We start from the raw sequence: 16,245 nt of genomic DNA, 5'->3' as shown, positions 1-16,245 counted from the left end.
TAATTGGAGGGAATGTACATCATAGGTAGCCTGGGAGATCTTGCTCATGTCTGTGGACCCTCTTCCTTTGATTTGCAAAAGTGTCCCAATTTGGATGATAAGTTATATGGTCACCCTACCTCTTATGCACTTGGTTATATATGTCAACCCTGAAAGAAACATAAAAGACAAAAAATTGATTAAACACAGAAATCTAATAATAAAGCAAAAGTTTCATTGGCAAGGTGCGGCTCTTATAAAATTTACATACAAAGGATCTACTATTGCTTTCCACCTCTACTTTCCAAAAAGCTGTAATGGAGCAAGCAAAAGTAACACTTTAACTTTGCCTTGAGCTCCAAGATGAAGAGAAGATCCTGTACAGCCCAGACAGGAAGCAGATTCACCTCTCCCGCGGTAAAAGGGGTGCATACAGGAAATAGAGTAGTATAGATTTTTTTCTAAAAGCACCCCAACCACCCAAAGGACTTTAGCATTATCACTAGGTGCAATGAAAATGAGAAAAGTACATATGTGAAGACAGTCAACAATTACGAATTGTTAGCATTCATAGTGTTATACCCAGATCGCAGTATCCTGAACGACCAGAGACCACCGGGAGACCGAGTCACACATGCAAAGGCAAAGGGCTTTATTACGGGCTCGAGCTCGGGCTCACAGACTTTACCAGCGCAGTGGATCCGTGCTGTTAGCCCCCAACAAAGGCAGAGTAGGGTTTTTATGGGGTTTGTGACGGGGGAGTTACAGAAGTTGTGGCATGGGAACAGTGATCCAATCACAATTATTCAACATCATTAACAGCGGGTTTAACCATACATATTGTCTAGAGTATTCGTTACTTTTGGCGGGATCAATTACAACGTTTAGAGTACCTTTAAATTCAACCAATCATAGAGCGAGCCTAGGGTCTTGTTCAGCGACTAACGGGTTAACTTTAACATTAGGTAACAGGGTCCTATCTATAGTTTCTATCTATAGGCCTCTCCCTTAGTAATGTGGAGGGTGGTTGCTGGCCTTTCCTGATTGGGTGTTGCAAGAGTGGTTTCTCCTGCCTTGGGCAATGTGTAACTGCCTGATAGTTTCAGGGAAGCTGAAACTTAGGCCTGCTAGTTTAGAGGGGAAACTTAAAGCCTGTCATGGAGTCAGTTTGGTTTAGACTTGTGTCCTTACAATAGTCTTTTTCTTTAGCCTATAACCATAGAGGAAAATAGAAGAGAAGGAGTAACTGGAGAGGTTGGAAAATTTAGAGTGGAAAGGGGAAAAAAAAAAAAACATCACTATTAGGATGAAAAGAAAGGGAAAAGAAAGTTTGGGGGGAAGGTGGGAAGAGTAATACAAGCTGGGTTTGGAGTTGTTGAATGTGTGGGAGACAGAATTCAGGAGACATGGCACTGAGAATACCTGCAAAAACAGGAACAGAAATCCAAGCTAAAAGTGCCCTTTAAGCCAAGGGAAGATTTATCATCATACATAGAAATTCCAGAGCAAGGAAGCAGAGTCGATGAACTCAGATTCCAGTCTCTTCCAGGACTTCCAGCCTTGTGCTCTGCCCTCCATGTCAATTTAAATGTTTTGTCAACCAGCCAGTTCCTCCTGCTTTCCCCATGTTTCAGTAGAAGAAACTCTGTTTCTTCTCATGTGTCATTTTTTTAATCAGCGAGGAAAACCCTTTTCAGAAGATTCCCAGCTGTCTCTCCCCCATCTCACTGCCAGAATGGCATGTTATAACCATGCTAAAATCATTCCCTGACAAGAAAAATAGGACCAACATATGGCTTCGATCAATCATAATTCACCCTCCTGTGCTCAGGATGAGGCTTCCTTTCCCTGAAACTTATGGTCGTCAGGCATAGAGGGGAATTACTGTTAGTTAGAAAGGACAAAGAGAAATAAATAGGATTTGGTATGTGTTATGGGCTAAATTTTGTTTCCCCAAAACTTGTACGTTGATGTCTTAACCTCCAATACCTGAGAAAGTAAACATATTTAGTCTTTAAGAGGTAATTAACATAAAATGAAGTCAATGGGTGGGCTCTAATTCAAGGACTGTTGTCCTTAGAAGAAGATGAGGACAGAGATGAATAGAAAGGGAAGACCATATGGAGATGCAGGAAGAAGATGGTCATTTACACATCAAGGAAAGCAACCTCAGAATAAACAACCTGTCACCATCTTAATGTCAGACTTCTAGCCTCCAAAACTGTGAGAAAATAAATTTCTATCTTTTGAGGCATTCAGCCTGCGAAACTTTTGATGTGTCTGAGCTTAAGACACTATGCAACCAGGAGCGTCTGTAACAGGGGAAGAAATAGGAGATGGGAAGGAATTTTAAAGATTTTGCTAATCTAGACACTGTTTATCAACAACTGCTAACATCACAAAAGATAGAGAACCAGACATTATGTACCTTCTGATATAAATGTTCAACACTATAACCAAAAGAGCAATCTTTCCAAGGAAGGAAGGAAGGAAGGAAGGAAGGCAGGAAGGCAGGCAGGCAGGCAGGCAGGAAGGCAGGAAGGCTGAAGCTGAATTTAACCAAGACACTAGACTACCAGTTCACAAAAATAGAGAGGACAGAGGAACATGTTGTCATGGGGATACAATCAGTTAAATGCATATGGTGGGGAACTTTGTAAAATAAATATTCCCAGCTGGCAGTCTGAGGGACTACCCAGAACATGAGATTTTCAGTGCTAACACAGGGAAAGTTATGGGCAAACCAGGACAAGTTGGTCACCTTAGCCATCACATCAGCAAAAAAATTGCAAGAGGAAAAAAGAAATGGATAGGGAATCTATACTTGAGAAATATTTAAAGACATATCAGCTAATCATAATATGTGGATCTTATTTTGAACAAATTAATGAAATGGTAAAAACTTTCTGAGGCAAATGAATAGTTAATTTTTAGTATGATAATAGTATTTTTATGTTTTTTAATTTTTATTTGTTAATTAAAGATAATTAATATACAGTGTTATATTAATTTCAGGTGTACAATATAATGATTCAATAATTCTATACATTACTCAGTGCTCATCATGATAAGTGTACTCTAAATCTCCTTCACCTATTTCACCCATCCCTCCTTCTCCTTTTCCTCTGGCAACTATCAGTTTGTTTTCTATAGTTCAAGCCTGTTGTCTTTGTCTCTTCTTTTCTTTGTTCATTTGTTTTGTTTTTTTAAGTTCCACATATGAGTGAAATCAAATGGTATTGCTCTTTCTTTGACTGACTTAATTCCCCTAGCATTACACTCTCTAGTTCTATCCAAATTTTACAAATGGCAAGATTTCATTCTGTTTTATTGCTAAGTAATACTCCATTGAATATATATACCACATCTTTACCTATTCATCTACTGATGGACACTTGGGCTGCTTCCATAATTTGGCTATTATAAATAATGCTGCAATAAACATAAGGATGCATATATGTCTCCAAATTAATGTTTCCATTTTCATTGGGTAAATAACCAGTAGTGGAATTACTGGTTCATATGGTAATTCTACTTTTAATTTTTTGAGGAACCTCCATACTGTTTTCCACAGTGGCTGCACCAGCTTGCATTCCACCAACAGTGCAAGAGGGTTCCTTTTTCTCCACATCTTTGCCAACACTTCTTTCCTCTGTTTTTGATTTTAGACATTCTGATAAGTGTGAAGTGATATTTCATTGTGGTTTTGATTTCTACTTCCCTGATCATGATGGATGTTGAGCTCATCTTCATGTATCTGTTGGCCATCTGTATGTCTTCTTTGGAAAAATGTCTAATCATGTCTTCTGCTCATTTTTAATTGGGTTATTTGGGGTTTCTTGGTGTTGAGCTGTGTAAGCTCTTTATATATATTGGTTTTTAACTCTTATCAAATATGACATTTGCAAATATCTTCTCCACAAAAGACCCTGAATAGCCAAAGCAACCTTGAAAAAGAGGGGTGCCTCAGTGTCTCAGTTGGTTAAGCATCCAACCTCCTCTCATGTCATGATCTCATAGTTCATGGGTTCCAGCCCTGTGTCGGGCTCTGTGCTGACAGCTAAGAGCCTGGATCCTGCTTCAGATTCTGTGTCTCCCTCTCTCTCTGCCCCTATCTTGCTCACACTCTGTCTCTCAAAAATAAATAAAAATTAAAAATTTTTTAAAAAAGAAAAAAAAAGAGCAAAATTAGAGGTAACATAATCCCAGATTTCAAGATACACTACAAAGCTGCAGTAATCAAAACAGTATGATACTGGCAAAAACAGACACATAGATCCATAGAACAGGATAGAGAACCCAGAAATAAACCCATGCTTATATGGTCAATTAATTTGCAACAAAGGAGGTAAAAATATACAATGGGAAAAAGCCAGTCTCTTCAACAAATGGTGCTGAGAAAACTGCACAGCCACATGGCAAAGAATGAAACTGGACAACTTTCTCACACCATCCACAAAAATAAACTGAAAATGGATTAAAGACTTAAATGTGCGACCTGAAACCATAAAATTCCTAGAAGAAAACATAGGCTGTAATCTCTTTGATATCAACAATAGACACATTTGTCTAGATATGTCTCCTTTGGCAATGAAAAAAAGCAAAATTAAACTATCAAGACCACACCAAAATTAAAAGATTTTTCACAGTGAAGGAAGCCATCAACAATACAAAAAGACAACCTAGTAAATGGTAGAAGAAATTTGTAACTGATACTGTTATGTTTTTTTTATAGGAATGAATCCTCTTTTAGAGAGCTGTGACCGTAATATTTACAGAAAAACTGAATGGTGCTTGAAGTGTGTCTCAGAATAGGATGGGAGGAGGGGATGAGTGTTGCTGGTGGGGAATGGTGTAAAGATACAATGAAACAGGATTGGCCAAGAATAGTTACAACACTTGAGATGAGGTTAGTATACCATTCTGTCTAATCTGTACAAACTTTAAATTGCTCATAATAAAAACTGTTTTTTTAAAGAAAAATCTTTTTCTATATATTAAAAATATATTCTCCAATCTAGTGTTTTCTTCAGAGATGGACTACTACCTGAATTAACTGAAATCACCTATCTGCTGTTAAGCTATGTTTCCTCGAAAGCATCTGGTCCAAAAAGCAACCTTGGTCAGGCTGGAACTGTACTTGAAAAAGTATATGAAATGATAATCAGGACATAATGGGGTCCTGGGAATTTACGCGATTTTATTTATTCCAAAAAAACTTGCTAAAGGAGGTGAGATTTCAGCAGCTGCTTGAATGAAGGATGCAGGTCCTATTTATAATCATGTGCCTTATTAGCCCACTGTGCTTGTAGCTAATACCATTATCAATTTCATTTAGAAAGTAGACATTCTGGTACATTAAAAATTATTTTTTAAACACGAGCAATTCTCTTTGCAAATAATAATCATCAAGAAATTACCCTAAAATGTCTTCTGAGTGATATTAATAAGGGTTCTGCCAGATAAGTTAGGAATCACTGAGTAAAACAGAATGCCCAGAATGCTGGGCAGGACTTCCCATACCTTGCACGGTGAATCTCTAACAAGAGTACACAGGGAGTCCTCCATCCTGCAGATTCTAAGGTTAATGATGCTTCATGGCACACCCCTAAACTTTCTACCTGGTAAGGTGCAAAGCTGAGATTCTACTGGATCCAACTACATGTTTTTTTCTAACTCTCCTACCAAAGGATTCTCCCACCAGTTAAATTCCTAAAACCTTCAAACACTTTTCTTGATGCATGTGTTTTATAGCAGCAGGGAAATTTTTCCTGGAATGTTTCAGGTACAGAAATCTAGATTTTTTTCCCCAAAACATGAGTGTTCTGAATCATATTATAACTGCCTCCACCTGACCATAATAATTTTAAAAAGCACCATAGAACACACACATAAAATTTACCACCTTCACCATTTTCAATTGTATAGTTCAGCACTGTTAAGCATATTCACTTTGTTGTAAAACAATTTCCAGAATCTTTTCATCTTGTAAAACTGAAATTAACTACTCCATTAAACAAATCCTCTTTTCTTCCTCTTCCCTCCACCCCCAGCTGCTTGCAACCACCATGCTGCTTTCTGTCTCTATTAAATCTGCCTACTCTAATTACTTCATATAAGTGGAATCATAAAGTGTCTTTTCGTAACTGGATTATTTCACTGATTAAAATGTCTTCAAGGTGATTCCATGTTGTAGCATGTGTTGGGATTTCCTTCCTCTTTAAGGTTGAATAATATTCCGTGTATATCTTCATTTTGTTTTTCTATTCATTTGTCAGTGGACATTTGGATTGTTTCCATTTCTTGGCTAACTCTGAGAATGCTGCTGTGAACATGGGTGTACAAATATCTCTTCAAAACTCTGCTTTTGATTCTTTTGGATATATATCCAAATGTGGAAATGCTGGATCATAAAGTAGTCCTTTTTAAAAATTTTTGAGGAATCACCATAATGTTTTCCAGAGTGGCTGTACCATTTTACAATCCTATAATAGTACACAAATGTTCCAGTTTCTGCGTATCTTCACAAATACTTGTTATTTTCTGGGTTTGTTTTGTTTTGTTTTTTGATAGTAGTCATCCTAGTGGGTATGAGGTTTTATCTCATGGTGGTTGGGATTTGCATTTCTCTAATGATAGTGATGCTGAACATCTTTTTATATGCTTATTGGCCATTTATATATCATCTTTAGAGAAATGTCTATTCAAGTCCTATGCCAATTTTTTAATCACGTTATTTAATTGTTAAGCTGTGGTTATTTCTATATTCTGGTATTAATCTGTTATCAGATCTATGATTTATAAATATTTTCTACTATTCTGTAGGTTGCCACTTCACTCTGCTGGTTGTGTCCTTTGATGCATATATGTTTTTAAAGTATGATGTAGTCCCATTTGTCTATGTTTGCTTTTGCTGTCTGTGCTTTTAGTGTCATATCCAAGAAATCATTGTCAAATCCAATACCATGACTTTCTGTGTTTTCTCCTAAAGAGCTTTATAGTTTGGAGCCTTATGTTTAGATCTTTAATCCATTTTGGGTTTTTTTTGTTTTGTTTTTTTGTTTTGTTTTGTTTTTAATGTTTTATTTATTTCTTAGGAGAGAGAGAGAGACAGCATGAGCAGGGGAGGGTCAGAGAGAGAGGGAATCACAGACTCCGAAACAGGCTCCAGGCTCTGAGCTGGCAGTCAGCACAGAGCCCGACGCGGGGCTCGAACCCACGAACCGCGAGACCATGACCCAAGCGAAAGTCGGACGCTTAACCGACTAAGCCACCCAGGCGGCCCTCTTTAATCCATTTTGAATTAATTTTGGTATACAGTGTAAGAGCCCAACTTCATTTTTTTGCATGTGAATACCCAATTTCCCATCACCATTTGTTGAGAGCCATTTTTCAGTGGTCTCATGTACACATTTAGAAGTTAGTGTTGTTTTGATGAATGGATCAAGAAGATGTGGTATATTTACACAATGGAATACTATATGGCAATGAGGAAGAATGAAATCTGGCCATTTGTAGCAACATGGATGGAACTTGAGGGTGTTATGCTGAGTGAAATAAGTCAGGCAGAAAAGGACAGATACCATATGTTTACACATATAGGTGGATTAGGAGGAACTTTACAGAGGACCATGGGGGAAAAAAGGGGGAAAAATAGTTGGGGAGAGGAAGGGAAGCAAACCATGAGAGACTCTTGAATGCTAAGAACAAGCTGAGGGCTGATGGGGGTGGGGGAGAGGGGAAGGGGGTTGATGGGCATGGGTAAGGACACTTGTTGGGATGAGCATTGGGTGTTATACGGAAACCAACTTGACAATAAACTATTGAAAAAAGAAAACCACACACACACACAAAAAGAAGCTAGTGTTGTTTGTTTTCTCCTTACATGTATTTAGGGTATGTTGTCAGATGTTATCAAGGAAATGCTCAGAAGATGGGACTTTCTTTGACAGTTCTGAGGTTATTTGCATGAATTAGCCTAGACTTTAAAGGACAGAAGATTATGTGGAAAATAAAAGCAGGTTTCTAGTACACAAAGGATTAAAATAAATATCTGAGCCCTATCTCTTCCTTACAACCTTTAGACAGAGACAGGGGAAAGTGTGAGGGCAGGAGAAACTGGATTAGAGGATATGAAAAATATATCCATCCCCCAAATTCTGTCACAAATGTGTAACTGAAACAACCTTCATCACTGATCTTTATGAAAGATAGTGCGTCCTCTAACTAAGATAATGGCCTTGTGATGACAAGGCAGATGCCCACACTAAGAATTCCTGTTTATGTGAATTTACTTTTCAAGGCTCTGCCTGAAAAAATAGATGGACACTTAAGTTGTTAGAAATTCTTTGCTATGTCAAACACTGACAACAAGCAAAGTTTTATTAGATCTCTGCATTGCTTGACTTTTTATATAACCATCACTATAACTATATCTTCACTTCAAAAGTCTTCATTTTATTTTTTAAATTAATTTTAATTTTTTTTAGAGAGAAAGAGCTTGAGTGGGGGAGGGGCAGAGGGAGAGGGAGAGAGAGAATCCCAAACAGACTTTGTGCTCAGAGTGGAGGCCGATGATGGGCTCCATCTCACATGGGATCATGACCTGAGAGGAAATCAAGAGTCTGACGCTTAACTGACTGAGCCACCCAGGTGTCCCTATGTACTACTTTTTTACTTAACATATCATATGCATCCTGCAGTGTTACTATAAATTCTTTGAAAACATGGTTAATGTCTGAATTGGGATGTATAATTTATATGATTATTTTCTTAGTGTTGGTTATCTAGGAAATTTCCAGTTTTGGAGTTTTATAAAACACTCTCATCATTAAACCTTAATATTTGCATCTAATGTTGTTGCCTTAATGCAAAATCCTAGAAATAGAATTTTTAGATCAGAAAAGGGAGGGGGAATTTTAAGGATCTGATATACCTTATCAAATACTTATCTAGGAAAATTACGCTTATTCCAATTTACACTTTCACCTACAGTATCCATTCCAGCTCTCCTTCTCAAACTCAAGGTATACTTATTATTTTGAAAACTTTCTTAATTTAATAGATAGAAAATAGTGTCAATTTATATTTTCTTTCATATGTATATTAGTCATCTAAATTTCTTCTTCTGTCAATTTTCTGCCCATACTTTTGCCTATTTTTGTATGGATTTGAATTACTTAAAACATTGGTAGTAAAACATGATTACCTATGGGATTAAGTCCTAATCTTTTCACATGGCATAAGGAAATCTTTCCTTATTTCCTGTCACTTCTTAACATCCAGACACAGTTTATTTCCACCATATTAAATTTTTTGCCATTATACGACAAGGTGTTCTTCCATGACTCTGTCTTTGTGTATTCTATGGCCTCTATTTAGAATACCATTCCTCCTTTTTCCCCGTAAGAGAATCTTACTCCTCCAAAGATTAAATATACCTTCTTGGAGTAGACCTCTGTTATTTCTGCTTAACAGCATCTATCCTATCTTCTTTCAATGGCAGCACCTTGATTTCCTTGCAGGAATTCCTCTTCTCCCATTGCACACAGCCTTGACTGCACTGTCAATCAGTGTCTTGTCCTGCCCAAGCTGAGGAGTATGTTCTTGGCCCACATTGGGCCAATTACACATAGATTCTCTTGGGATTTTTTTTTTTTTTTGGCATTGTTGGAATTCATGGGAGTTTTAAATTACATTTTTAAATTTTAATCCCAGTATAGTTAACATACAGTGTTATATTAGCTTCAGGTGCACAATATAGTGATTGAGCAATTCTATACATTACTCAGTGCTCAAGATACGTGTGCTCTTAATCCCCATCACTTATTTCACCCATCCTTCCCACCTGCCTCCCTTCAGGTAACCATCACTTTGTTCTCTAAGAGTTAAGAGTCTATTTTTTGGTCTGTCTTTTTTCTTTGCTTGTTTTGTTTTTTAAATTCCACATATGAGTGAAATTATATCGTATTTGTCTTTCTCTGACTTATTCCACTTAGCATTATACTGACTTATTCTACTTAGCATTATAACTCTCTAGTTCCATCCATGTAATTGCAAATGGCAAGATTTCATTCTTTCTTTATGGTAAATTCCATATGAGTAACTGTCCATTGTAGTATACATATATACACCATATCTTCTTTCTCCATTCATCAATGGATGTGCTGCTTCCATAATTTGGCCATTGTAAATAATGCTGCATCTCTTCCATAATTTGGCCATTGTAAATAATGCTGCATCTCTTGGACATCTTGAGAGAAGTGACACAGAGACAGAAAACATCCGGATTTGACTCATCCCTCAGCAGCTCTCTTTAGCAACTGTCCTTTAGTTTCTTCTACTTAGAAACCCAGAACTCTTCAATTTAGGTCCTTTCTGAGGCCCAGTTCTTTTGTGCTCCCTCTTTCTCTCTCTCCCTTTCTTTTTTAATCCATCGGAAACGCATATCTTTCTAGTGACTTGATTTCTCTCTTATCTTTTGGCTTAATTGTGAATCAGTTTCTATTACTTGTAACTGCCCTCTCCGACTTTCTCAGAGATTTTTGTCATCTCTCTGTGTTCTCACCCTGCATATTATGCATACAACATTATATTATAGTTATTTGTGTTCTATTCTCCCCTTCTCTATCCTCATATGTTGATTTGCTGGCAGGCATTCACTGTTTACCCTAGAATGCCCAGCACAGAACCTGGAACATTTTAGGTACTCACACGCTTGGGCTGAATTAGAATGGCTAGTAAACCTTCACAACCCAGTGAGTCATTTATCTTCTCCAAAAGAGAAGAAAATATTTTGAATTTTGTTACTAAATGTCCTTGATTATGTTGGTTTGGCCTAAAATAAGAGCCAAGTCTATCAAAATGACTTAAATGGGCAGATCATTCATGAACTCAGATGTGGGACTTCTTTTTACAAGCCAGAGAAAGAAGGAAATATCAGACAAAGGTGTGAACTGTCACAAAACTGTAGCCTCCACCAGGAAAAAAAATCCAATGCCAAAACACATAAGGAAAAAGAGCAGTTTTATCACAGAGCCTCCTATTGTGGTCCTCCAATTAAGCAATCTTTTGTAAAGATTAAAAGCATTAATATAATCTACATGCATTTTCCATTTCAAACAGAAAATCACTGTTTATAATATTTACTAGAAGACAAGCGAGAAATCTCTTAGCTAGAAAAGTTAGTATCATGCAAGTTATATACTTCTGAATATTTATAGAGAATACTGAAGCATTAATACTAGGAAAATAGACAGTTCCAATTTTTTTCATTAATGTTGAGTACAAGCTGCTACTTCAAAAATATCTTCATCAGATTTGAATTATTCTTAATTCCATTCCTCATCTCCCATCCTCTCAAATGATATTAAAGCTAATTAATCATTGTCAAGAATGCATTCTCATGATCTTAAAGAAAACTTATTAAATGAACCTTTAGTGAATCCATTCCAGGGAGGTAAACAGGAGCTGAACAGACATCCCACTAATTCTCATGGAAATTCCCAAAAGTGAGGAGATGAGTGCTCTCATTGCCAGAAATCTCTTTGAGAAAAGGACAATACACAAGTAAACTCTTGGGCTATTTTTCAAAGGACTGGCTGCAAAATCTAATATACTAGAAATGATTCAAGTACAAAATGGCAAAATGTGAATATGTAAAATTCTGCATCAATCTTTGAATTTGAATTAGGAGAATTCTTTATAAAGGGGAATTTTATCATAGATTGCACTTTCTTTGTTTGATGAAAGGCATTACTAGTGACTATAAATTATGTTCAGTCTACGTACTCTTTTCTCTTTCTTCTCTTTGGAGTCCTGAATCCTACTGATTCTTATTTGTTCTTAAGCTTTCAAAATAAGCCTCATAAAGGAGCCTGAGAGAGGTCCCTTTCAGATCTTTTGTATTTGGAAAGTCATTCATAATATAAAAACTCAGGAAACTTCTGAGATGGACTGGCAATTAGAGCAACAGATGAAAACTGGAAGATTCAATAGTTCTTGAAATCAGTTCCAGATCTGAACAACTTCTTTACGCAACAGCCTCCATTTGACATGATGAAGGAATATAGCATAGAGGGCACACATATACTGATATTCTATAGAAAGGGGGATTTCAGAGGCACCTGGGTGGCACAGTGGTTAAGTGTCCAACTCTTGACTTCAGCTCAGGTCATGAACTCATGGTTTGTGAGATCCAGCCTTGCTTTGGGCTCTGTGCTGACAGCATGAAGACTGTTTAGAATACTTTCTCCCTTTCTCTCTCTTCCCTACCCCACCTCATTGTGCTCACGCGCTCGCGCACGTGCTCTCTCTCTCTTTCCCAATAAATAAATAAACATTTTTTAAAAAGAAAGAAAAAAAGGACTTCATCGTCCAGAGAAAGCAGAATCATTTTCTCTTAGACACACAGTTCTCCAAGAAAGCCATCCTGGAATTTATCAACATGTTGCTCTGTACAAATGGTTCTTAACCTGGTCATACTTAAAAACCATCCAAAAGGAGGGGCCCCTGGGCGGCTCAATTGGTCAAGCATCCAACTCTTGATTTAGGCTCAGTTCATAATCTTATGGTTTGTGAGTTTGAGCCTCACATCTGGCTCTGTGCTGGCAGCGCAGAGCCTGCTTGGGGTTCTTTCTCTTTCTCCCTCTCTCTCTGCACCTCCCCTGTTTGTGTGTTCTCTCCCTCAAAATAAATAAGTAAACATTTAAATAAATAAGTAAATAAATATCCAAAAAGAATTAAAACAAAATGAAAAAATAAACAAAAACAAAGCCCAGTAAGCCTGGTCCTCACTCCAGAGGTTCTGAAATGCTGATATAATTGATCTAGTATGAGATGAATCGAATATGCAGCCAGGGCTAAGAAGCACTCATCTAGAGATTCAAAATAATCAAAAAGATAGAATTAAGGAACAAAATTCATATGTGGAAAAGTTTCTCTTCTTTAATTACCTTAGAGTATGCAGGACCTATGGGGACTGAACAGGCAATTTTCTCCAAACCTAAACACGTCAGGACCAATGGAGTGGAATTCAATTTTGGGGAACTAGGAAGCTGCTTCCAAAAATTTCTCGTCTCTGTGATCAACTCTCTGATCAATTTGATTCTTTTTATTAAAACAATAAGAAAGAGTTATTGGTGTTTTCTCCTAGGTTTTTCCCAGGAAAGGATAATAATTCTGTAATTATAAATAATTCTCCTCCACCTTTCAGGGTAGAGCATGGTATCTACACTTTTGCAGCCTGGAATGGTTGGCCTTTTTTTTAAATTCATGGTAATTGAATGAAAGCTGAATATGTATATTCACACATAATTTTTATGTGGAATTTCAGTGGGTTCACAAATAACCACTACAACTTTTCTTCCTTCCTCCCTTCCTTCCTTCCTTCCTTCTTCACCTACAACTCTTCACAAGAATCCACAGATCCTACTTTAAGAACTCCTGCTTTACGGTCTTCTCTATAAGTTAGGGGTTGGGGAGAAGAGAAGGAGGAAGGGCAGTATATGAAGCAATCTGGACCTGGAACTCCCCAAGTATATGAGGATGCTTGTCAATTCCTGTGCATAAGAATGGCCTGGGGATCTGTTAAACTGCAGGTTTTGATTCAGTAAGGCTGCGCTGGGCCTAAGAGTCTGCATTTCTTTCTAACACACTGCTGTTTCATACATCAGATCTCAGGGAGCAAGGTGCTTGGAAGTATGTCAGCAACCTTACCAGCTTCTCCTAACACCTAAAAACATAAATGTACAAATATTTCCTCCTTTCCTGAAAACCCAATATTGTATGTAACATATGCTCTTTCTTCCAATTAAAAAAAAGGATAAAAGAAGATGACAAACTTAATTCTTTATTTTCAATTGTCTTAGATCTCCAATTGTTAAAACTGTCAAATTCAATACTGTTTCCTTTCATGGAACCAAATATTGTCAATTCAATGGAAGTAATTTTTTTAATCCTAAACACAACAACAAAACAAAACAAAACAGAAAAACTTCCTCTGGGCGATGTTGCCCAAGAAGAAATGAAATCCCATTATGTAGTACAATGTGGTTTTTACACCAGTTTTGTCTGAGAAAGATTTATATTTCAAACCAAGTATGAAACTGAAACCAGCTTTTCTAAGCTAGAAAGTAACACAGAGCCCAACGAGCTACGTGATCCTCTAGGTTATTAGCAATAAGATCCGGAAGCTTAGTGACAGTCACACAGAAAGGTGACCAGAGGCCTGGGTGCTCACAGCCCACTTGGGGGTTTTAGCTCCAATAATCTCTCTTTCAAAGAATATTCTTTTTTTCTGATTATGAGAGTAATAAAAATAATAAACAAAAGTAATATGTGTTATTATATTAAAACTTATAAAATATTAAAAGATATAAAGAAAATAAAAATATCCATAATTCCAAAACTATTTATTGAGGATCTATATTTTACTGTTTTCTCTTCCTGTTTTTCTTCAATATGTAGAAGGCTACAGTACATACAGTATTACAATATGCATTTTTTTTTCCTGGTAATACATGCAAGGGCTTGGTTAATAGGTTTGGTTAAACAGAAGGAGGAGTAGAAGTGTGCAGCACATGCATCCCCAAATCAGCCTAAGCCCTCTGTGAAACTACTATCATTCTATCTCTACTTTAAATTTTTGTGTGACTTTACCTAATCATGGAATAAATATATCTTATTCGGGATGTGGAGAGAAAAGTCAGACTAACAAATCTTTATCTACAAGGGAATGAAGATAGGGTTGAGAGGGGTAAATGATTCCCTTGTAATTTTAAAGAGGCAATCGTGAAATGCCATTCTTGTACACACTGGGAATAATTAATCTCCCTTTTCTGATTTCTGCCTCATGAAAGAAGTGGAAAGAACAGCTACCAAAGGAGAAATGCTCAAACCTCTGGTGAATTTCAACGGAATCAAGCCATTAGGCTCATCTTTCTCTGAGATTCTGTTTGCTCTTACTATTGCATCAGTCTCTGTTTAACTGTAGAATGAAATTATATGGAAGCAGGAAAAATGTGGCTCTTTGTTCTCTTGAACCCAGCTTTGAGAGTTGCTCAGTTGAGGGAATTATATCCTTTCCTAATGGCTTGATTCTGTTGAAATTCACCAGAGGTTTGAGCATTTCTCCTTTGGTAGCTGTTCTTTCCACTTCTTTCATGAGGCAGAAATCAGAAAAGGGAGATTAATTATTCCCAGTGTGTACAAGAATGGTATTTCATGATTGCCTCCTTAAAATTACAAGGGAATCATTTAAAGTTTCTCTCCTTAATTTATTAAATGAAAGAAAGAAAAAAAATACTGAATTCATAAAATGGCTAACTGAACAAAATTTATTGAGTCTCTATTATGTTCTAGACCCTGTGCTAATTACTGAGAATGAGTAGTTCCCATGAAGATAAGTTCGCTGTTCTCATATAGCTTCCAGAAGAGAGGAGGTAGAGACAGACAATAAACAAACAGGGAAGTGAATGAAATACTTTTTGGGCTCTGATAAGAGTGATTTGAGGGTGATGGAACTAATTTAAGAAAGATCTCCCCATGGAAGGGGCATCTGAGTGACAAAAAGCTGATCAGGAGACTAAGGGTTCTCAAGAAGAAGGATGAGGAGGTGTAATATATCCAAGTCTGAAATGAGGTTGGCATGGGCCAAGAATAGAAAAATCCCTGTGGTTGGAGAGTATTGGACATGGAGGGCAGCACTAGAAGCATCTCAAAGGAAGACGACCCAGATTGAAGAGGACCTTGTAAGCCACAGCTGAGTATCTAGATAGAGTGAGAAGGCAGAGGGTTTTACTAGAAGGGTGCCATGACCTGATGCACATTTTTAAATGATCTCTTTGGCTAATGTGTGGAGAATAGATTATGCAGCATTAGCAGTGTCAGAAGGGCCCGCTAAGAAGTGATCTCAGTCCTCTGGATGAAAAATGATGGTGGCATGGATCAGGATCAGGATGGTAACTGTAAAGATGGAGAGAGAGGAGAGATTGGCTGTTTTGAGCCAACAGGACTTACTTATGGATTGACTGAATTTGAGCAGTAAGAAGGAGGTTTAGGGGTTGAATAACTAGATGGATGGTAGGTCATTTGTCGAAATAGGGAAGGCTCAGGGAAAAATAGGTTGCAAGTTGGGCCATATTAAATTTGATAAATCAATTAGATATCCAAAAGTCAAATCAAGTAGATAGTTGAATTTAGGTAGGTAGGAGTAAAGGTACAAGTTTATCAAGTATTAGCAAGAAGGTTAGATATATGTTTTATTTC

At 37.2% G+C, this 16,245-nt stretch overlaps 1 protein-coding gene across 1 annotated transcript in view; it reads right to left on the bottom strand.

The window, feature by feature from the left end:
- LOC120224241 (dual 3',5'-cyclic-AMP and -GMP phosphodiesterase 11A) overlaps positions 1 to 16,245 on the bottom strand; it is a 217,510-nt gene that overhangs the window by 106,913 nt on the left and 94,352 nt on the right. The window lies entirely within an intron of this gene.

This window comes from Hyaena hyaena, unplaced genomic scaffold (assembly GCF_003009895.1).
Source record: "Hyaena hyaena isolate Hyena2069 unplaced genomic scaffold, ASM300989v1 scaffold_1137, whole genome shotgun sequence".
Taxonomy (NCBI): domain Eukaryota; kingdom Metazoa; phylum Chordata; class Mammalia; order Carnivora; family Hyaenidae; genus Hyaena; species Hyaena hyaena.
The sequence above is the reverse complement of the archived record's forward strand: the minus strand, read 5'-3'. Positions and strand labels throughout refer to the sequence as shown.